The sequence below is a fragment of the Euprymna scolopes genome, chromosome 41, assembly GCF_053919585.1.
Source record: "Euprymna scolopes isolate OS-2025 chromosome 41, ASM5391958v1, whole genome shotgun sequence".
Taxonomy (NCBI): domain Eukaryota; kingdom Metazoa; phylum Mollusca; class Cephalopoda; order Sepiida; family Sepiolidae; genus Euprymna; species Euprymna scolopes.
In genome coordinates this window covers 65,046,609-65,071,772 of record NC_136522.1, presented here as the reverse complement: position 1 = coordinate 65,071,772, position 25,164 = coordinate 65,046,609, and the positions used below count along the sequence as shown (strand labels likewise).

Here is a 25,164-nt window from a genome sequence, read left to right as displayed (position 1 = left end):
CCTGTTATTTTACAATTTGGCCTTTGCTCCTTTAATTGAAAAAAAAAATAGGGTTTGAATTACATTTTTCAAATAATTATAAGCTTGGAAAGATAGATCGAATTATTCAATTTATCACGCATTTGTAAGGTCGGTTTCTGACACACCTAGTGCATGACTGCATGAGTACCATTAATTTCCATATTTTTATAACTTATTACCTAGCTCTACCCTCGTATTGAGCACTGTTGAAATAGATATGGACACGTGAAATATGTGCATTACTCAAATTTTCATTAAATTTAAATTGATTGGTCAAATTGAATCACGTGAGACTATTACTTAATTGTGATTGGTGGCGTGCATGTACCATCCGCATCCAATCATATGCATAGGGACCGCTCAAATATGTCCTTTCGTTGGATTTTTAACTTAAAAAAAAAAAATGGAAATCGCTCTATACAAGGAATTAAGCCACTTGATGTAAAGAGCTAAATAAAAATTCTACTTCAAGATAAAAAAAACTATCCAACAATTAGATGGAAAGACCCAGAAAAGCAGCAATTCGTCCCTCTTTGTCAAAAACATCGCTCATGGAATGTGAGGACAAAATAAAGTTACAAAGCCGCCGAAAGCAAAACCTGGCGTTTCTATATTATAATAACAAAAAATATTGAATTGAAAGTGAAACAAATGAACCTACGTGATTATCACGTCTAATATTGTAACATATCCATAAATTACGAAAAACGATCAGGTGGAAAAATAATTATTAATGAAAAAATGAATTTGTAAAATAAGCAAAATCACTGTTAGGATTACAAAAAAAAAAAAAAGTTGACAAGAGAGGTAATCAAGTTCTGTTGTCAACATCACGTGACGAACATAATTCAAGATGTGGGACAAAATTTATTCATCTAAACATTATCTGAAACTATTTTTCATTAATTTTTCTACCTTATCATTTTCCGTAATTTTTTTGGGTATGTTACTATTTGCGACATGACAATTATCTAAGTACTAGTTGTTTCATTTAAAGTTTTTTTTTTTTTTTTTTTTGTATTACTTGTCCTGTAGGCACCTCCAAAAGTCACCACAGAATTACCCCCCCCCATATGTAACACTATGTAACTTTTATTATAAATTAATATTATCAAAACTTTTGTACCATTTAAAAGAAGGGCAAAATAAACCAGTAATATTAAAAAAAAAATTTTTTTCATCGAACGAAAATAATGAAATTGCGAGACGAAAATAGTGTTTACATAATTGACGCTTTAAAATAACGTTCCCATTTCGAACGTGAAAACATACCCGTGTTTAATAAATCTGACAAAAATCAACTAATGGTCAGATTTTCGTGAAATTTTCGATACTTATCCATTAATAAAATTACATATAAAATGCAGTTTCCGTAAAATATACGAGGGGGGAATATTTTTTTAGTACATGTCCCGGTAAATTTTCAGATTAGGTTCACCTTTACAATTTTCTTTTCAATGACGACTTGGATAGGTTTTCGACTATGCTGAATACGAAAATCCCATTGAAATTTTGCAAAAATAATTAGTTATCGAGATATAAAACATATTATGCATTGTATTCTTTGACGGCCATTATAACCCTAACGCCCTCTGTTGTCCGGGGGCCGGCCGCATCCGTCACTATCCTGGTCCACAGGAGCATACTTGTGATGTACTCTTGCCCGTGTTCATCGCTCCTGGCTCGCAGGACCATAGATGCAACCCAGCAGGGCTACATTCTTACTTGTCTAGTGGTGGACCCCTCAAGGGTAACCAGACGCTTACTGGTCACTGGAAAATATCTCTCTGCTGCTCAGGGCACGCAAAATGTGCATGATCCTAAGTCTGTGTGGCAACATTGTCGATTTCGGCCATCACTCTGGCTTCGTGCTGGATCCAGTCTCTTTCATCATCTGACGTCAGGGCATACCTGAAATAAACTGTATCCTCATTCAGGCCAGCAATCGAGAAACAAAGAGAAACTCTGGCTCATTTTTATATAATGAAACAAAATAATTATAAATCCTTTTACACTTGTTTACAGTCGTTCTTTGATCCGAACTTTGTGATACAGGTTGTATAACTTAAGTTCATCTAATTAATTTTCCAGCTAAGAACAAGAGCTTTTCAACTTAGCTCTTATGAGGGTTTCGCCCCCCCCCCCCTCCCCTTCAGGCGGTGCAAGGGCGATGTGCATGTCCCAATGTCAGCCAGCAAAAAGACCCTAATTCTAAAAAGACAATCATTTTTTTATAAAACTGGCCTCTTCCTCCCTCTGGAAGATTACTTTTCTTCTGAACCTTCTTTTTTCTCTATCCTATTATCTTGTATTCCTTTTCTTCTCTCGTGAACTTCTTCCTTCTCTTTCGTGACCATATATCTCTCTAGGTTCAATTTTATTTACTTATCTGTCCAACTAACTTATCACTGGCTTGGTGGCCTGGTAGTTCAATACAACAGGTAGACCCAAATGACAACACCAAAGCAGACATTTTGAACCCAAGTCATTGTTTCCATAATATTTGAATTGTTCTTTCTAAACTCAACCAGAAAACGATCCTTTATTGTTTTTCTGCCAAACTCAAGAATCTCATTATCATGTTTTTTTTTTTTTTTTCAATTGAAATATTTTATTTCTTATGGACATTGTTGCCTCTTATCACTACATAAGTACAAAATGGAAATTAAAACCCTTACAGAACAATTATCTATTATTTTCTTTCTTTGATAAAGTCCTAGGACATTTTTCTTTTTTCTTGATCAAATATCAGACCCTCTCTCCTACCTTCTCTTCCTCTATTTGTGAAGCAAGACCATCTGGTATTGCCTGGGATCTTGCTACAGCCATCTTTTTTACGCGCATGCCATAAACAGAATACAATGCATAATACAACTTTTTATATCTCGATAACTAATTATTTCTTGAAAATTTCAATGCGATTTTCGTATTCAGCATAGTCGAAAACCTATCAAAGGTGTCAATTTAAAGAAAATTGTGGAGATGCACATAATCTAAAAAAATACCTGTGTCCCCCCCCCCACCATATTTACTTTTTCGAAATTTGAACACAATATATTTAGATCTATTGAAATTTCTATTTATTATGAAACATAAGAGTTTAAATAAGTAAAACATTTTTTTAAACTTAAATACACATATTGAACAAAAATTTACCCCGAAATTGCAATTAAAAAATTGATATAAACTTAATAGTTTTTTTTTTTAAATAGTGTTTTTTCGAATTAATATATACTATAATCAGTTGAATTGCCAAAAAAAAAAAAAGAAACTTCGTAAACATTAATTTTTAAAAGATTAAAATTTCATTATTTCAAAATGTTCCCTTACAACATAGATTTTTAATTAATTTAATTTTTTTTTTGAATATGGAGTTTTTATATAAACATGACTCTTGTCAGCTATTTTATCTCCAGATTAAAACCGATTTGAAATTATTATTGCACAAATATTAAGCATTTTGTAAGCCCACTACATATTTGGTTTGTCTTTTTTTAACAAACAAAATATGGAAGCTGTATTTAACCAAATGAACATTCAGTAAAACCGTATTTCATATTTAATATACAAATGTTTATAATATTAATCATTAAACTGTGTAAATCATAAAACCTAACAAAATTATAACAAAGATTAATTATTAATTGCAGCTTGAAAATAATGATTTTTTAAAACCTTTGTTTAAGTCGCTTCTGCTTTTCCATAGTTCGTATAGTTAACACAAGTCTGACGTCACGGAATCATGCTTTCTTTTTTTGACATTGTTTTGGAGGTACCTATTGTCCTGAAATAAAATAATTTACTTGAGTAATTTTCTTTACTAACATTAGAATATAAAGATGAACGCACTGAAAATATCAGAAAAAGATTTTAAAGTAGGTCACTTTACTGTATGAATTAAACATAAAATGATCACAAAGCAGACGATAGAATGACTCGAGTAATCATTTTTTTTAATTAATGGCGGTAATTTTAGAAGTACGAAAATGGTTATTATTTTTAAACGAGGAAATTAAATTGAAGTAATCCGCCATTTTGAAAACAATCTAAAAAAGGGAGATAACTCAACAATTAAAACTTGTTAGTTTATGTTGTAATGCCTACAAGTTCCGATGAATCGTTTAAAATTACCTAATTTTTGGAATATATTTGTTTTGTTGCGGGTGCATACAACATACAGATTTTTCTTATTTTTATTTTATTTTATTTAAAATTTATATAGAGAATTTTGGACAAAAACCTAAAATTATAAACTGCCCCCCCCCTCTCTAAAATAATCATCCAGATGGTTGAGGGATAAAAAAATGTATATTGTATTAGTTTTATGCTAGCATAAATAAATTTTTGGTACTTGTACAGTTTATTCAAGACATTAAAAAATGAAAATATCGAAAAAAAAAAAAAAGGTTATATTGTATGTACCTGTTTTGGACTGAAGATCTCTGAAAAAAAATTTCATCAAGTGTTTTTTTTTTTTTTTTTTTTTTTTTTTTTTTATAGCGGAAAAACATTCTTATGAGAGCGCGTTGAAGTTAGCGATTGTGAAATTTGCTGAACATGCCACGGGGAGATAACTCCATGTAAATTGCCGATACCCCCTCCCCCATCTTTAATTCAATTCTAGCTTTTCTTCCTAAAAATCGAACCTTTTGCTCAGCATTATAACAAATTGTTTTTTCGCTGTAAAAAAAAAAAACTATCAAATAAAACTATGATAAAATTTTTTTTTTCGGAGAACTTGATTCCATAACGGATACGTGCAATATAACCTTTTTTTTTTTTTCTCGATATTTTCATTTTTTAATGTCTTGACTAAACTGTACAAGTACCGAATTTTTAAGTTTTTGAGTGTAATTTAGAATTTATACTTAAAAATATCTTTATGATGTATGCACTCCTCACAGAACTAAGATGTCATATTCCAAAAATTACATAAATTATGTTTTGTTTTTTTTTTATGCTAAAAATTTAAGACCAACAACTCAATTCTACTACCGAGATTTACGGATCATGTTATTTTATTATTGGTGCTTCTTCGTTTTAGCGAAAATTGAAATATTGAATGTCGTTAGAAACCAATGACATCTACTTGATTGTCATGTTGAAATTAGTAACATGTCCAAAAATAAATTCGAATATTTGGTACTGTGCACTTTTACCACCGTGTTGAAATAATGTTATTACTTTGAAAGTAATTCTTAACATGGGGAGAGTGGATGTCTTGTAACTATTCTGTGCTTCCATAAGTGTCAGAAACCGATCTTAAGAATGCGTGAAAAAAAATTGAATAATTCGACCTATCTTTACAAGCTTATAATTACTTGAAAAATGTAAATTCAAACCCTAATTTTTTTTTTTTTTCAATTAAAGGAGCAAAGACCAAATTTTGAAAAAATAACAAGTTTAATAGCAAATTATGCAATTTTTTCTTTCTAAATCGGGTTTTCTTTAAAAAAAGATTTGAAGAAAATCAAAATTTTACTTACTTCGATTATAAAAAATATAATTTCCAAAAAATCACTTACCTATAAAAAATACTATTGAATGTGTAGCTCCATTCTTCATTGTTCAGAATTTATCCATATTTATATTTTAAATTCCATTTATTTTTTAAATAAAAGAATTTTTTTAAACGCCCATTTGAAAAAGGCGCCATTACGCAAGCATTTTTATGTTCTTATCGAAAAACTGGAAGTGCCGGTTTGTTCTTGTTTAGAACTACGGATGGACAGAAGGCAGTAAAAACCACACGTTCGCATTAGCCATCTAGCCTTGTGCGTGAAGAAATGTGTTCCCATAGTTTAAAAATAGTCAAATATAAGTTTTTGCCTTTTAAAAAAAAATTCCGAATTTTGATTTCTTATATTTTAATTTTTCTTTATCGAGTGAATCTTTTTTTTTTTTTTTTTTTTTAAATATCAATATAAGCTAAACATAAGTTTCCAATTAAAAAAAAAAAAGTTTTATACTTTGGACTTTACAGGTAAATTTCCAAAAAAAACTTGTTTTAATTTACAATACATAATTTATTGTTCTTTTATCTTTAATTTGTGATCTATAAGACTTTGAGTGAATTAATTAAAATTTTAATAGACATTACAAAATGGGAGGTGAATTAAAAAAAAAAAAAAAAAAAAAACGTTTGTCTAAAGTATTATATTCGGTTGATTGGAAAGAGTATAAAGTTTCACATTGACCCTGAAAATATCGTAAAAATTTAACCAACAGAAAAATTTTGATAGATTTTTAAAGTTTAAAAATTGAAAAAAAAAAAAAAAAAACTCGTAAAATTCAATTGATTTCATTACGTAAAAAGAAATGGCTGCATGAAGGCGCGCTAGCACTTTGTAAACACTGTTTTTTAAAAAATACAAGATATTTCTATTTTTTTTAAACAGTTTTTTATATTTTATTTGCAGTTTCGTGTTAGGGGTGTAAAAAATTCCCCCAAAATTCTGATACACCTAGTGCTTCTACCTAAAAAAAAAAAAAAAAAAAAAAAAAAAAAGTGAAGTTTGAATTTAAGCTGAAAAAACTTTTAAAATAGCGTGGCGTCAAAAGTGCACAAGCACTGAAAATTTAAATTGTACATTATATTTAAATAAACAGCATGAAATTGGGGAAATAATTGCAACCTGGCTTGTTATAATTAATGGTGATTATCATTAAATTGTCAAAGTACATGGTTTATTTAATGCAGTAATATTTAACTAAGTTCCCTTTGCAGTTTGAGGAAACTAAAACGTGGAGAAAAAAATGGGATATAAGTCGTGTTACACCGGTAGAAAGAATGACACATGACTTTAACTTTTAAAAAATTCTTTTACAATAATTATTTTTTATTCTATTACTAGCGGGGGTACCCGGTGTTGCCCGAGTGTTTGTTTCCGGGACGGGGGGGGGGGGAGTTTTAAAAAATGTTATGGTAGGTAAGTAGGAAGGATCAAACCCGGAGTCATGAGTAAAAGTAGGAAAATAAAGTGTGAAAAAAACAAAAAAAAAAACATCTGCAACGTTAACAGTTCGGCCACCAAGAAAAGTCCATTCCAGTTGTTTAGGAAAAAAAACAAAAAAAAAACGACTACGGTAGGTCGGCGCGAACGTGAAAATATAATGTGAATTGTCCAGCACGCTAACCACTACGCCACAGAGCACTGCAGCTTAGTTTAGTGATTTTAAATAACTTCACATGAAAGAACTACGAAGCCAAACCGGTGTTCTCTTCTCAACTGTTCCTTGTGAACGATTCCCAAACGGTGTTAAGTGGTGGCAGGGGGAGGAGGAATTTATTAGAGAGAAAATATTTTACCACTTCCATTGATCTTAACCGATTTTGGCCGTGACTTCTCAGCAGAAAAAGTATAGAAATCTAAGATTATCAAGGAATTTGAGAAATAATGAGCCTATAACACACCTCAGATATTGTTCTGCCGTTTGTGCATATTATATTTGCATGAAATATCTTGATTTTTAATCCTATTAAGGTCAAAATCAGACGGGAAAAGATGAGTTCATTTTATTTATATAGAGATTAAATACTTAATTACGTTCTTTTACAATAATTATTTTTTATACTACTATTAAATTCTTAGTTATTACATTCTTTTACAATAATTTCAATTTTTAAATTCTATCAATATTTTATAGTAATGACGTCAATATTTTCCTATCCAATCACATGGCATTCTTACTACCGGTGTAATACGACTTATGTCCCATTTTTTTTCCTCATATTTCTGTTTCTTTAAAGCGCAAGAGGGTCTTAACTAATTACTATATGGCAATTAAGTAGATAATTTTTTTTAATAAATTCTTTTTTATTTTCGCTTGAACTTTTTTCTTAAACTACTTGAACAATTTACGTGATTTTTGGAATACATCTTCGTTCAATGACGAGTACATGCATCATCAATATTTTTTTCTATTTTTAAGTGTTTTTCTAAAACATTCTTTTTGTGAATAGGCATAAATGCCATGGAAGCAGACTTCCGCTTAATTTTAAATTTCAAACAAATTTTGCATTTAAAATTCCTCATATGTATAATAAACCTAAATAATTTATACGGAAATATTGAATTTATAGAAATTGTGTATCAAACTAATTTTTCACATATTTCTCCTAATTAAAGATGCGTGTACAAAAATGGCCATGTGTTAACATAAGGAATTACGTTGCTTAATATCCGGAATACTTGTTTGCAGCAAATTTAAATGCGATATTCGTTTTCAGCATACATAAAGAGCTATAATGGTAGTCATTAAGGTAGAAAATAAGTAAAAATTTACACGCACACATATATATATATATATATATATATATATATATATAGAGAGAGAGAGAGAGAGATAAAATTGATTTAAAATTCCGTTAAATTATTTTTTACTCATAAAAAATAAAAATTAATTCCATTAAAAAAAAAAAAAAAAAAAGTGACTGCCACCTATTTAAAACATTGAGTTTGACTTAAATTTCTCGACACTTTTAAAGAAATTTGAATTTTACTAATGTACATTTAAAAATTTTTTTAAAATTGTACAAGAATTACAATTTAAGACGAATTTTTAAAATCCTAAATCGTATTTATCCAACGTTGCTCGGTTAGACATATTGCTGTCGGTTGAGACAGAAAATTAAAGTTTCAAAAAATTTGTTTTACCTTTTATTTTTTTATTTCAATACAAATTCAGTAATTCAGTAAGTCTATATATTTATCAAAGTTACGTTAGGCAAGGAATACAAATGAGATTTTATATGGTATTTTCAAACTAGTAAATCCATCAGAATGCATTTTTTTTTTTTTTTCATAAACAGATCGGCCATTTTAATAGATATAAATAAAACAGTGATATTTAGCAGAGAAGCCAAAAACGAAGAAAATGGCCAAAAATTCAAATGCATAACAAATAAATGTTACCAAAGGCAAGATACATACTTGGATAAGTTGTGTATTTTAACGGAATTTTAAGCGTTTATTAAGTTCGAAAAACTAGTACCTATTCGACATTACTTCTTTTGAACTGAATAAACGCATAAAATTCCGTTAAAATACACATTTTTCCAGGTATATAGAAAAGTAATGCCTTTGTATCTTGCCTTTGGTAACATTTGTGTATTTGGATTTTGGACCCGTTTCTTCGTTGTTAGCGTCTCTGCTAAATATCCGCAAATGGTAATCATACACCAAGAATGGTTATAGTAAAATCTTTGTTTGGATGGCTGAATAACGCGTTATTCAGCCATCCAAACAAAGATTTTAATTTATTTACTAAATTATTTAATATGTCGACATTTTACATTTCAACTTGCCGACATGTAATTCTATTACTGTTGTACATGCGCAAATTCAAAAACCTGGTAAATCGAAATTGCGAAATGTGAAACGGCGGGCATATGAAACGAAGAAGCACACGTTCCGGCTATTGACAGAATTGTTCATTTAACTGGAATTTGAATAAAAATAAAATAAATAAAAGCCATGGTTCTCTCCAGAATGTGCTGCTGCCATTGCGCACAGAAATCACTTTTTCCACTGCTTCAAACGTAATAGTTGTATGGAAACTAAAGCCGTTTTCAGGACTGCCAGCGACCATTGTAAAAAAGTAATAAGGAACGCAAGAGAGTTGTATTGTCAATCTGTTACGTCCAAAGTAGCTGAGCAGCGGCTTGGTTCCCACCAGTTTTGGCAAATAGCAAACAGAATCCTGAACAGAAGCGTGTGCTCCATCCCAACTATTATCAATGGACCTGAGGTAATCTCGTCAGCATCAGACAAAGCCAAACTCTTTGTCAAGAACTTTGCAGCTAATTCTACCCTTTGCGACCAAGACCGCCAACCCCCAATATTTCCTCCTGTATCAGAAAACACGCTATGTGATATACGTATATCTGTACGTGATGTTGCCAAGCTAATCAAAAACCTTGATTTGAGTAAAGCAACTGGCCCTGACGGTATTCCAATTATAGTACTCAAAAAACTTCAACCTGAACTAGCGCCCATACTTACAAAACTGTTTAAACGTTGTCTTAAGGAGAATAGTTTCCCATCTCCCTGGAAAATCTCATCAGTATGCCCTGTATTTAAGAATTCAGGTGATCGCTCATCCCCCTCTCAGTACAGGCCAATAAGTCTCCTGTGCGTCATGAGTAAGTTGCTAGAATCTGTGTTAAATACAGAAGTAATCAACCATCTCAACAAAAATAACCTTCTTAGTGACACTCAATATAGTTTCCGTTCTGCTAGATCTACAGCAGATGTGCTTACAGTTATATCGCATAGGATTAGCAAATCTCTCGACGGTGGCAATCTTTCTAGGGCAATTGCTCTTGACATATCTAAAGCCTTTGATAGGGTATGGCATAAAGGTTTACTTCATAAGATCGCTAGCTATGGTATAGCTGGAAAAGTCTTCTCAATTATTAAATCATTTCTTTCTGATAGGTTCATAAGAGTAGTAGTTGAGGGGCAAAAATCAGAAGCTCACAGTATTAATGCCGGTGTCCTTCAGGGATCCATCCTGGGCCCAACTCTTTTCCTGATCTACATTAATGATCTTCCAAATCATATCCTTACATCATTTGTAGACATTTATGCTGACGACACTACCATTTATGGTACCACATCTAAGACAGTAAACGACCAAGTTCTCTCCAATTCTCTCTCCTCTGATCTTGAGCACGTAGTACAATGGGGAAAGGAGTGGCTGGTTACTTTTAATGCATCTAAAACCAAGCTTCTCTCTTTACATCATCAACATTCTAATCCACATTTGTCATCAATTGAAATGAATGGCTCTCGTCTTCAGGAGACCTCAAGTTTTGACAAGCTTCTGGGCTTGACCATTACTCCTGATCTTAAATGGAACACGTACATCAAATCTGTTGCCAAGGCCGCTGGAAAAATGGTGGGATCTTTCTATCGATCCGGTAGATATCTCACTGCTAATGCTATTCTCTATCTATATAAGAGCCAGGTACGTCCAAGGATGGAATACTGTTGCCACATCTGGGCAGGAGCTGCTAGAAAGGACTTGTCCTGCCTTGATAGAGTTCAAAATAGACTTCGTAGCCTCGTAGGAGATGTCCTTTTCTCCTCCTTGCAACCTCTCTCACAGAAGAGATGTTGCGAGTTTGTCTCTGATCTGATGTATCGTTATTTTCATGGAAAGTGTTCAACTGAGCTTCAATCTATGGTCCCCCCTCGCCAAACTTTCACAAGAAACACTCGTCTAGCTGTAAACACTATCAATAATTTCCCCCACTCTTTATCTGTGCCTAAACCTAAACGTAGATTCCATGAACAAAGCTTCTTTCTTAGAACTGCACGCCTGTGGAATTGTCTTCCGTTTTCCTGCTTTCCGGCTGACTACAATATGGTTGTGTTCAAGTCTAAAGTACATAAGTTCTTGATGAGCCGTTCCATATAAGTTATCAAATTTTCCAAATTTTCATTACTAATGATTACTATATTGTCCAATTTCTACTGTACACTCTTTAACCCTTATCCTTGAGTGGCCTCTGGGCCTTGATAATGTGGTGATGCCTATGTAAAAAAAAAAAAAAAAAAAAAATTGACTTTTTTCGTCTTCTCTTTTACGACTATTACGTACGAAGTCGTAAACAAAAAACAAATATATAACAAATGAATGTTAGCAAAGGCCAGTTTCTACCTATCTGAATAAATTTTTAGTGTTTTTACTCGCTTTATAGCCGAAACAAATAGCAGCTACTGGACACCTTTTTTTTTTTCTTTTTTTTTTTTACCGAAATATTTTGCATTTTATGAGAAGTTGAATAAAACAAAGCATTGCAAACGAAAAGCAAGTTATGACTAGATTCGTTCGTTTAATTAAAACTTTTGTAAAATAGTATTTTAATTATTTAAATTTTTTTTTTAAGTCTTTCTATGGATAACACTTTATCAAAAAATAAATAAATAAAAGTAGTTTGAAAATTACAACGTGAAAAAAAAATTTTTGTTTGTTTGTGTTACTGTACACATAGATTCGAGAAAGTTGTCAAAAAACAAATATATAACAAATAAATGTTATCAAAGGCAAGATAAGTTATTTTTCTACCTAACTGGATATATTTTTCGTGTTTTTATTCAATGTAACATGTTTATTCAGCTCGAAAACCATACAGTGTTTACCAATGTATTGGAAAATTCAAGATGGCGTCTGACTCCCTCTTTAACACGGTAAGTTTGGGAAAAGGTATTATAAATAAAAAACTGGATGAAATACTGTTAAAAACTCGCTCAATATGTTACCGTGACATAGCTTGACATATATTCGGCGGGTTTTTAATTTATAACACCTTTTCCCAAACTTACCGTGTTAAAGAGGGAGTGAGGCACCATCTTGAATTTTCCAATACATCGGTAAACACTGTTTCGAGCTGAATAAACATGTTACATTGAATAAAGACACGAAAAATATATCCAGTTTGGTAGAAAAGTAACTTGCCTTTGATAACATTTATTTGTTATATATTTGTTTTTTGACAACTTTTTCGAATCTGTGTACAGTAATACAAACCCAAATTTTTTTTTTAATCGATTTTATTTTTCATTCAAATTCCAAATGAACGATTTTCTTTCAATAGACGGAACGGCGGGACGCGTGTTTCGTTTCATCTGCTCGACGTTTCAGATTTTTCAATTTTGATTTTTACCAATGATTTCGGCCATTTATTATTTAAAAAAATATTTATCTATTTTCAAACGCTCTCGGTTAAAGTAGCCCGTGTTGCTAAGATGAATGATAAAATTTCGGTGCTTGTGTAGATCAGGGATCATTTAAACTAACGCATTTCAGGTGAATACATTACGTACTCTCGTATCATATCGAAATTAGTATAAATTACGAAAAATGATAGAGTAGATGTGCTGTCTATGCTGAATGTATAAAAAAGAAAAAAAAAATCCACAATCACGTTCTGAGAGTTTATTTTTGTTTAAAAATGGCGGACCCTTAATTAAAATCAAGGGAAACAAGTCGGTTATTAATACTGAATTGGTCGCACAACTCTTCCACATTAAAACATACGATAAAACTCGATAAATTCTATTTTTACTTGTAATTATTTTTCTACTAGATCATTTTTTTTGTAATCTTTGAAGTTCATACTAATTTCTACATGACACTTAAGTACATAATGTTTTCACCTGAAATGCGTTGGTTTAAAAGATCACCAATCCACAAGCACCACAATTTCCTCCCCATACTTGAGAACTACTTTTTTTTTTGCCAGTAGTTGTTGTCATTATGTATTTGACTACTGCGATGAGGTATTGACTAATAATTGCTTGGTCCCATGTAGGTAACGGCAACAACTCGAGTGTGGTAATAAGCATGATTGTTTCTCCTAGTGTAGGGGCGTAAAAACGAAACGGCATCAATTCTACATCTCTGCTAAACTTGTATTAAAATTACATAAGCAGATTAATTGCATAATACACACACACACACAAATTATAATCTGAAAAATGAGGCTTAATCGATAATCAGAATTAAAAAAAAAAAAAAAATAAATAAAATAAAAATGTCCGTCTGCTGTTTGATGTCCAATGTTTCTACCATTCTAGCGACGGGCAAAATAGAGGTGGGTTGTAAGGTTTGTTTTGACGAAGTTTCTCTATAAAAAAAGTCTACCAAAAATCAGGTAATAATCTAATCGGTATGAAATTTTCACCGATTATTAGTCGCGTGCAAGCGACTCTATAAGTTGGTCCGTCGGTCGGTCTGTCCGTAACACTTTTGTGCTTGGCCTTTTTGGTTAAGATCAAAGGTCTGTTGTTAATACACGCTATTCTTAGCTTTTTAAGCTTTTCTTGGCCAAGATCAAAGTGTAGTATCTGTTACGGCAGATACTGCAAGCAAAGACCATATGTGGGGGCACATATAAGACCTTGTTCAATGTAGGGCAACCCTTCATACCAATTGTCAATATCCACATCCCCTACTCTCCGGGGAGTTGGTCCTCATTTCCCTTTTACTCCTCACATTAAAAATCGGCCTTGTGCCTAATTTGCTCGGTGTGGGAGCAAATAAATACCCTTTTCTTGGCATTTTGGCCAAGATCAAAGTGTAGTATCTGTTCTTACTATTATTGTGATATAAAGTGGGGGATCACTTTTCTGTATCAATTTAATGTAAAATTATCACCCGCTTTACAACCAGTCAGTCTCAAAGCCATTCAAGTCATTCTCCAGATCATTCAAGTTGTTTTTGAAGGATTCCAGTTATTTAAGCATTCAAGTCATTCTTAAGGTCACTCAATTCATCCTTAAGTTCATTAAAGTTATTCGAAGTCATTTACTTTTTATTTAAGTCATTTCAGCCCATTTTTCGGTCATTTTAGTTTATCTTTAAGAATTTCATGTCAATCCTACATTCACGCATTCATTCATTACACGAGAGCACGCGACTAATGGCTATCGGCATTGTTAAGTGAAGAACAAACTTTATAATGGCTTAACTTTTCTTTTCATATTCGATACATATATATAATATATATTGCATGCAGACCCCCCCCCCCCTCCCGCCTTGATTTTTGGTCACTCTTACCCTTAAAAGGAAAAAACCTAAACCGGGATATATACTTCCTGTATGGGAAAGGGGGGGGGGGCGAAGCAAAATTTAGAAAAACAAGACAAAACAAAAACAGTAGGCCTTCAAATTCTGAGAATGAAAACCATTCGGTATTTTTTTTTTTTTTTTTACACCAACATGAAAGATCTGGTTGTCGAAGCTGATTCAATCTAAGATAGATCTTGCACACCGTATAGAGGAGCTTCATAATAAATGAGCAATTTTTATTTATCTAATATTGTTATATATATATTAAATATGAATTTTTAAAATTGTATTTACTTTTTATCATATTTTTTTATATAATTTTTATATTGTATATGTTATACTTTATTTGGTAAAATTTGTCGAGAGCGCTCTTTTTTGGGGTTTTCAAAATGGAACATAAATTTAAATTGTGTGCCGTTCAAAAATTTTGTTTTTTAAATTGCGCATGCGCCAACAAAATCGAAAACTTGCCGTTCACATTTGAAATGTCAACTTTTATAGCTTTACTGGTATACTGGCAAGGTTGGAGGTGTCTATTCCGAAAGCTGTTCTTAACATGGGGAAGTTGGGTGTTTATTCCGAAAATGTACTTATATATATATATATATATATATATATATATATAAAGTACGGTTGTTGGATTTTATTCTTTCGATTATATTGGCACATGTGCAATTAAAAAAAATACTAAAACTGAACGAAAATTTTAATTTCCGTTCCATTTTTTTAGAACAACTTAAGTCAAGTTTTAACGTCTTATTCTGTTTAGCTTTTCATTATTAGACCATGTGACTTTTTCAAACTGCGAAACTGCAATTTTTGAAGTTCGTTTTCTCCATTCCATTGAGCACTTTCTTAAAAGTAACGTTTCCTAACAAAGTCTTTAGTTATTCATTAGCAATTGACATGATTATTTCCATGGTCATGTAGCGATATTAAAATGTTCATGTAAAAATAGTGTGTGTGTGTGTGTGTGTGTGTATATATATATGTATAGAGGAAGTCTCGAAATAAAGACGAAACGTTGGTGAACACATAATACGGTTTGTTCCTTTTTTATTTTCTCTATATGTATATATAAATTGTCTGTGTGTACAGTTCCCTACTACTGTCTATTTTTAGTCTTCAGACTCGAGATTTGACATAAAAGGTATTCAGATTTGGGAAAATCTTTTTAATCAGTTTTCGGTCAGAAATTTAGCTGTCAAGGGGTTAAAGTTCAACGATTTGACCTTTGAAAACTCTACTAAACTCCTCCGCCAATTTTGGGTCTAAACACTTGAATTTTAGATGTAGATTACTTGGACATGGATCAAACTTAATTTGATTTGAGCCCAAAACAAATGTTAAGGGGTCAAAATTAAAAAAAAAAAAAAAAATTGACTGTGGTCTCTACCAAATTACTCAGCCAATTTGGCCACCCGTGATAACGTAGAATTACATGGTTTGATATTTGGAAAACTACTTGTTTTTCGTCTAATTTTAATTTTTCGTCAATACTACACTGTGACAAGGCAGTTTGGTACGCAGGTGCACGCTTAACAGCCTTCGGTTATGCTCGCGCGTAGCGTGAACGAAGGCTAGGCTGTGAAATGGAAAATAGTCCCAGAGTTCAGGGGGTTAATATCATGCAAAAGAAATCGAACAAAAAAACTTTTTAGCCAATAAACAAAAAATATCCCTCTCCCAGGTGACCAGAAAGTGGGTGCTCATTTTAAGTTAAATTTACATGGAAAAGTGATCACCCACTTTTCAAAAGTAATTTCTTCATATGAAAACTTTTTTGCGACGGAAACGGTTTTCAGATTCGTTTTTAGCACACTGAAATTTACAAAAAAAAAAAAAAAATTTATATACGAACATGAGACAGGCCTTAAAGTAAAATAATACCATGTTGTCGGGGTGGTTAGGCTTAAATAATTTTCAAATCGGCTTTACACATTTCGTTTTTCTTTTTTTTTTTTTTAATCCTATCTTTAATGAATAAGATTAAAATGTTTTTCCCTCTTTATTCTTGATTTCAATAAATCTATATTAGCAGATAGTAAAAACAATTGTGTATTAGGAAAGTTACATTTTTAGACAAGAAACTCATACATACCAGATCTTGTCTGATAGGTTTGTTCATACGGAGGATTATCTTTAACATTAGTGTCTTTACTGCACTTCCGGTTATTGTTTCGTTTTTAATTGAATTTTTATTTTCTTTTGTCGATTATATTGTTTGTTTGGTGAAAGGACAGAATTTGAAAAACAAAACACCCCTCTGTTAAGAATAGCTTATCTAAATTTCATTTAGGAAAGCCATTAACATGGAGGATGCAATCGGAAATGAAGTGGAAACACAAATGATAAAGATAACCGTACAGAGATTTGTTTATTGGGTAGTTGTATGTTTCCGACTGGAGGCAAGTTGGGTATGAAGTAAGTTTAATGTGTCTGAGAAGGATTAGGTTGGTCCAGCTTTCCCAAATAGCTAGAACTCTATAAGGTTATAAAAATAGCCGTGATCGGACCAGTCAACGTTCCTGTTAGAGCTTTGGGCGACTGGCGATATAACAGTCTCTCTTCTAAAGGACCAAACAGAATCCCACCTTATTCCGACTTGAATGTTGGGCTCCTGAAAGTTAGACCCTCTCGAGTGAGGATCAAAGTGTATTATCTGTTCTCAGTCACTGAAGGAGAAATCTTTTTAGATTTAAGCAATTTGATGCTTCTTTGTTATTTATCTCCCTCCCGTGGTGGGAAGATGTGACACAAGGGTCAAAAAGTTTGAAGAGCCAGTGCCTCCGAGGGAGAGCTCTCTGGTCTACAAAAAATGCTTGGGCAGCCCCGTCGGCATTCCTTGGTTGATGTGCTTCAGGTGACTAGTTATGAACTAACACTTTAAAGAGAGAAGGCAAAACCTGATACGATGAACCTCCTAGAACTGCACAGGTCGAGCATTATAAAGCAGTCAACGTGGAAAAGGCCATTACAGAATTGGTGTAGATTTTGTTCACTTTGGTGAAATGTAGCAGTTAAAATAAAATATGAAAATTTATTGATATACTTGGTGTATACCAAAAATTATGGAAAATATCAAGGTTTTAATAAAAAATTAATTTACTATTTATAGTGAACGAATTCTGAATGAAATTCATGTCAAGCTAACATGTAAATTTTTTTTTTTTTTTTTACATAGGCATCACCACATTATCAAGGCCCAGAGGCCACTCAAGGATAAGGGTTAAAGAGTGTACAGTAGAAATTGGTCAATATAGTAATCATTAGTAATGAAAATTTGGTAAATTTGATAACTTATATGGAACGGCTCATCAAGAACTTATTTACTTTAGACTTGAACACAACCATATTGTAGTCAGCCGGAAAGCAGGAAAACGGAAGACAATTCCACAGGCGTGCAGTTCTAAGAAAGAAGCTTTGTTCATGGAATCTACGTTTAGGTTTAGGCACAGATAAAGAGTGGGGGAAATTATTGATAGTGTTTACAGCTAGACGAGTGTTTTTTGTGAAAGTTTGGCGAGGGGGGACCATAGATTGAAGCTCAGTTGAACACTTTCCATGAAAATAACGATACATCAGAGACAAACTCGCAACATCTCTTCTGTGAGATAGAGGTTGCAAGGAGGAGAAAAGGACATCTCCTACGAGGCTACGAAGTCTATTTTGAACTCTATCAAGGCAGGACAAGTTCTTTCTAGCAGCTCCTGCCCAGATGTGGCAACAGTATTCCATCCTTGGACGTACCTGGCTCTTATATAGATAGAGAATAGCATCAGCAGTGAGATATCTACCGGATCGATAGAAAGATCCCACCATTTTTCCAGCGGCCTTGGCAACAGATTTGATGTACATGTTCCATTTAAGATCAGGAGTAATGGTCAAGCCCAGAAGCTTGTCAAAACTTGAGGCCTCCTGAAGACGAGAGCCATTCATTTCAATTGATGACAAATGTGGATTAGAATGTTGATGATGTAAAGAGAGAAGCTTGGTTTTAGATGCATTAAAAGTAACCAGCCACTCCTTTCCCCATTGTACTACGTGCTCAAGATCAGATGTGGTACCATAAATGGTAGTGTCGTCAGCATAAATGTCTACAAATGATGTAAGGATATGATTTGGAAGATCATTAATGTAGATCAGGAAAAGAGTTGGGCCCAGGATGGATCCCTGAAGGACACCGGCATTAATACTGTGAGCTTCTGATTTTTGCCCCTCAACTACTACTCTTATGAACCTATCAGAAAGAAATGATTTAATAATTGAGAAGACTTTTCCAGCTATACCATAGCTAGCGATCTTATGAAGTAAACCTTTATGCCATACCCTATCAAAGGCTTTAGATATGTCAAGAGCAATTGCCCTAGAAAGATTGCAACCGTCGAGAGATTTGCTAATCCTATGCGATATAACTGTAAGCACATCTGCTGTAGATCTAGCAGAACGGAAACTATATTGAGTGTCACTAAGAAGGTTATTTTTGTTGAGATGGTTGATTACTTCTGTATTTAACACAGATTCTAGCAACTTACTCATGACGCACAGGAGACTTATTGGCCTGTACTGAGAGGGGGATGAGCGATCACCTGAATTCTTAAATACAGGGCATACTGATGAGATTTTCCAGGGAGATGGGAAACTATTCTCCTTAAGACAACGTTTAAACAGTTTTGTAAGTATGGGCGCTAGTTCAGGTTGAAGTTTTTTGAGTACTATAATTGGAATACCGTCAGGGCCAGTTGCTTTACTCGAATCAAGGTTTTTGATTAGCTTGGCAACATTACGTACAGATATACGTATATCACATAGCGTGTTTTCTGATACAGGAGGAAATATTGGGGGTTGGCGGTCTTGGTCGCAAAGGGTAGAATTAGCTGCAAAGTTCTTGACAAAGAGTTTGGCTTTGTCTGATGCTGACGAGATTACCTCAGGTCCATTGATAATAGTTGTGATGGAGCACACGCTTCTGTTCAGGATTCTGTTTGCTATTTGCCAAAACTGGTGGGAACCAAGCCGCTGCTTAGCTACTTTGGACTTAACAGATTGAGCATACAACTCTCTTGCGTTCCTTATTACTTTCTTACAATGGTTGCTAGCAGTCCTGAAAACGGCTTTAGTTTCCATACATCTATTACGTTTGAAGCAGTGGAAAAAGTGATTTCTGTGCGCAATGGCAGCAGCACATTCTGGAGAGAACCATGGCTGGCTGTTAGGTTTTTGCTGAAACTTTTTAGAGGGTATGAAATGGTCAATACCTACAATTAACCATTCAGTCAGGTCTAATACTATAGAGGACACATCCTTTTTAAACATGGAATGCAGAGGTAGATCAGATATAAATGTACGGAAGCTATCCCAGTCAGCCTTAGTGTATCGATATACTGTACGATGAAGAGGTACGTTTGGGGACTTATTACATTTCATTTTTATCTTAATTGATACAACAGAGTGGTCGGAAGATCCAAGAGGCGACAGAACAGAAACTGAACATAGTTCAGGGCAAGTTGTGAGAAAAAGGTCTAGTAGGCTCGCATACTGGCCGTCATTATCGGGCACACGGGTAGGTTCCTGAACAATCTGAGTGAGGTCATAGGCAATGGAGAAATCATGACAGAACCTCCCCTCATCATCGGTCTTGTTTGAGTGGGTCAACCATTCGACGTTGTGAACATTGAAGTCTCCACATACGTGAATGTTAGCTGAAGGATAAGTAGAAATGACTTGGTCAATTTTCTCAGATATGCTTTGAAAGATAGTAACTCCGCTGTTGTGGGGGCGATAGAGAGTAAATATAAATGCAGTAGTGTGAGCTAAAGCAACCCGGAAGCACATATAGGGTAAGTTAGGATCTTCCCTGGAGATGTCCCTCCCACATGGAAAGCTATCTTTAATATAGGCACATATTCCATGCCCATGGCGATCTTGGGGGTCAGATTTAGAAGTTAAGTTAGAGTATCCTGTAATTGCAAACTCATCTAGGGAAATAGTCTGTCCAATGCCAGTTTCACTTAAAAATAAAAGGTCTGGTTTAGTCTCCTGTAATTGGGTTTCAACCTCTGGAAGGTTAGAACGAAGACCCCTGATGTTGGAGGAGACATGGTAGTAGGGGTCTACGTTGGAAGTTGGAGAACCAGGTTTAATCGTGTATTTTTTTCTTGAAACTTGTCATGATGAAATTTTGGAATTTGTGGACTAGGTCGTCAGATTTACTTAGAGCAGGACAGAGAGGGGAAACTAAGAGAGAAAAAGAAACGAAGAATTTTTTTTTTTTTTTGTAGCACATGATAAGGTAAAGCCGTAACAATTACCCACTAGTATGGCATCGAGAGGCCCCACCAGAAGCTACTGCATGGTCCAAATTCCATTCACCAAATGGCAATACAGCAGCCCCAGTACTTTGCACCTGCTGATAGGACAGCCTCCTTAGTGGTTAATCCAAGGTTCGGGTCCCTGACTATCAGGCGGATAACGTCAGCCCAGACAAAACGTTTACCTCCAGCACCCTTACTAGTGACATGGCTACAAGGATAGACATAGAAACAGAAAATTTCGACCAACTCTGCCAACTGTTCGCGCAAAATACTGCCAACCTAGAAAACAGCTTTTTCTTCTCCCTTTGTCAGAAAAATCACTCATTAAAAAATGAAGACTGAGGGACAAATAAGAAGCGAGAGTAACAGGAGTTGCCGATAACGCATCCACAATGCGTTTTCTACTCTCCATTAAAAAAAACAAAAAAAAACTATTAAGTATTGTACTTAATAAAAGTCCAACGGACATGTTTAAGGGAAAGTATGGTGATAGATTCCCCTCCCACGAACTAAAAATGAGTACAATTAGGTAATCTATTTTTGCAATCAACTCGGTAGATAAATAAACATTTATGGACGAGAAAAAAAAGCTAGCATTTAATACAACAGAAATACATAAATTAAATACTGAAATAAAATGTAGTTATTAATATTTGAATCTAAAAATAAAAAGTGCGAATTAGTAGAGAAAATCACTTATCACAACAACACTTCCGTCTCCAAACTGCAAACTAGTGAAGAATTTAACATAAATTGGGCGAAACGTTGAGTATTCAGGTCCTTTCACCTCCATTTTTATTTCATATTGTCAGATTTAATCCAGCTCCACAATCATATATATATATATATATAACTACTTCATTTACTCACATAAATTTAATATACGAAAGTATAGATTTATGCGTAAACTTTAAGTATTTACTTCAAAAGTGCTCAATACGTAGGTAGAGCTAGTTAGTAATTTATAAAATATATATGGCGATTAAGCTACACTGAATATTCTGCATTTCATCCACTGTAGGATTCGTCAGGCTTATGCGCGAATTTTGTGGTTGCTTCTTGTTTTTATATATGTTGAGGATTTCTAGTTAGCCAATCAGCTTTCTAGTATCCACCGCGCCACCTGTAGCTTAATCGCCATATATATATATATATATATATATATATATATATATATATATATATATATATATATATTTGTTTTTGGAATCTTTTGAGATAAGGCTTCATAATTTGTGTATTCATTCTTTTGTGGACGGTTATCCTCATCTTCATGGTTGTTTTACTATGTTTTGTCCTTCTTCAGGTAATTAACCGCAATGGGATTAGAATGCTAAGTCTTGTAATTATATCCCCAGTAATTACTGCCTTCCATAGTTGTCTCACCCCGTTTTACCCAACTAATCCTCTGGCCTGCTTGGGCAGAATTGAAACTGCTATCCTCAGACAATGCTCACACATGAAACTGTAGAGACTCGCTGCCTCTATCCACTGCGCCATGGGCCCTGATGAGGATAACGGTTCATAAATTAAAAAAAAAAAAATCAGTCCCCCCCCCCCGTTTTTTAAGAGCTGGATTTTCTTTGCATTAAAAACTGACCTTGTGTTTAACTCTCTTCCCATGAAGAGCTAAGTAAATAAAGTTTGAGTGTTGGTCTGAAGTGTTATTTAAAATCAAATATAGAGAAATGTGTGCAGAACAAGAGACTTCGATGGTATGGTCACGTTTAAAGAATGCATGAGAGTTCTTGAGTTAGATGAAAAGCAGTTGAGGTAGCAGGGTCAGTTCACAGCGGAAAGCCAAGTGGGAGGAAGTGATAGAAATGGAGTTGAGGGGAAAAAGGTGTAAATATAAATACAAGGACTCTTAAAGGTTTTATTGGGAGAAAAGGTTCTTTCAAGAAAAAGGGGGGGAGAGACCAGGAGAATTATAGCTAATTAAAAAAAGGGGGGGGGAGAAAATAATCTAAATCTTATCTTGTATAAAAGTGAGAATGTGTGTGTGAGTGAGGACACTTCTCAATCTATATACTCAGCAAATTTTTGATCTACAGACGTGAAATTTGTTATATAGAGTATTCAGACATGTGGAAAACTTTTTAATTGGTTTTCATCTAAAAAAAAAAAAAAAGGCTGCGAAGGGGTAAAAATTGAAAAATTTGTATGTGGGGGGGGGCAGTTGGATTTTTATGTTTTCAACTGTTTCACAACTGTGCATGTGTGGTTATGAAACATGACAGCTTCCTTATGTTAAGTATAAGTTGGTTTGGAAACACTTTTTAAAGATCATGTCAAAGTGGCCTAATGGTTATTGTACTCTACTCATTGTCTTTTAGGTTTTGGTTTTTATCTCGGCTCGAATTTTTCCTTTTTTTTTTTTTTTTTAACTTAACAAGAAGTGAACTGTTTAGAAAAAAAAAAAATAATACTTGTATGCATGTGTCTCGGACTTCATTTTTCTTTTTAAATTTAACGTTAGGTTTAATACTTACCATATTTCTGTTTATAATAAGAATTCTGCATTAATTAAAATACAATGTTCATGCATATTTTACGACCGGACAATGCTAAGCGGCCTGCTAGTATTACTATTAGTAATATATTAACTACAGTTATTTCTTATCTAACTAAACTAGCATGGATACCTGGCATTTCCCGGGTGGACATGAAATTCGGTTTGGACACAGCTGCTATACTAAGGATATTGAGCACTTTCATCGATACCCCCATCCTCCCTACGAGATATTTTAGCAGAAGGGATACGAAGAGAAGTAGCTATTGTCTAGATCTCTCCCTTCAAAAAAAACAAAAAACAAAACAAAAATCAAATGAATCAAAACAACTATTCTTTCAGTCAATAGTAGTGAGTGCCCGTGCTACCGAGGAGAGAGGAAAAAAAAAAAAAAGCTACGGCAGCTGGGTTTGAACCTAAAAGAGGAAAGGAAGAGAAAAATTTACTGGCTAACGTGCTAGCTGTTACGGTCAGGACTGCTTATGACATGATTCTGCAAAAAAACATTTTTAAACAGTTTCAGTTTGATACGTGTGTGTGACTTGCGAAAATTACAATGCCAAAACTAAAAAAAAATGTTCAAATTAACCACCACAGAATTGAAATTTTTTAATTTTCACATGTTCATCTGAGGCATTGCTGTTTCAAATGGTACTATTTTCAATCTGGTCATATGTGACTAACAAAAGATTTTAGTAGACCTACAAACACACACATTAACAGGTCTCCTTTAACTAAATTAATAACTTGTCCACGATCGGGCAGTCTAGAGATTAACTTTGATCCCTATGTAGTTGGTACATATCTGCTTGTTGGTTTCCTCAATATAAAACCTTTTTCCAATCCTCCAACCATGTGACTAACTTTTTTGCGTAATTGACGCCTGCATCTGTGTTTTGTCAAGGGAGTTCACTCTTTATCTTTATTGCCTGACTTCGCTGGGTATATTTCCGCTTGCTGTCAGCCGTGCTGAAACGCACTTGATGATCGCTCTCAAAATTTTTTACCTATTTAATTTCTATCTACTTGTGCCCCCCAAAAAAGCCAACAACATTCACTTGAGGCGGATTGAACTGGCTTCCTTCAGGAGGAAGTTTCACGTTGCCCGAGTGTTTGGAGGTGTGTGTGTGTGTGGTCAGGCAGGGGGGGGGAGTGTTAATAAAAACATGAGAATAAGCGAAGTATAAAAAAAAAAAGCAAAAAAAAAAAAACAGAATGGAACGTTGGGGGGTACCCAGGCGGTGGGGGGGGGGGTAATCAAGACATAAGAATAAGCGAAGTAAATATTAAAACTTTAAAAATTCAAAAAAAAAAAAAACTAACGTAAGGCAAATGAACGATGTTAAATGTAAAAATTGGAAAAACAAAAGAAAACGGAAAAACGAACGTTAAAACTTCTTTTAAAAAATCTGAAAAATAAAAATGAAAAAAAAAGTGAAAAAAAGCTTAAATAAGCCTGTTTCGATATTAAAATTAAAAAAAATCGGTGGGTACCCGGGTGTTTTTGGGTGTGTGGTCGGTCGGGGTTGGGGGGTGTTAATGAAAACCTAAGAATAAGCGAAGTAAAAAAAAAAAAAAAAAAAAAACCCAGAAAAAACGAACGTTACGTGAAAAATGGTTTAAATAACCCTGCTTCAATATTAAAATTTAAATTGAAAAGAAAAAAGACATCTCACACCACGATTCGAACCCAAAATGTTTAGATAATGACCCAATGCTCTAACCAACTGAGCTAAC

General features: G+C 33.7%; 1 long non-coding RNA gene and 1 pseudogene across 1 annotated transcript in view; both read left to right on the top strand.

The window, feature by feature from the left end:
• LOC145266558 (uncharacterized) overlaps window positions 1-25,164 on the top strand; it is a 101,870-nt gene that overhangs the window by 4,459 nt on the left and 72,247 nt on the right. The window lies entirely within an intron of this gene.
• Window positions 14,076-14,192, top strand: LOC145266786 (U2 spliceosomal RNA; annotated as a pseudogene).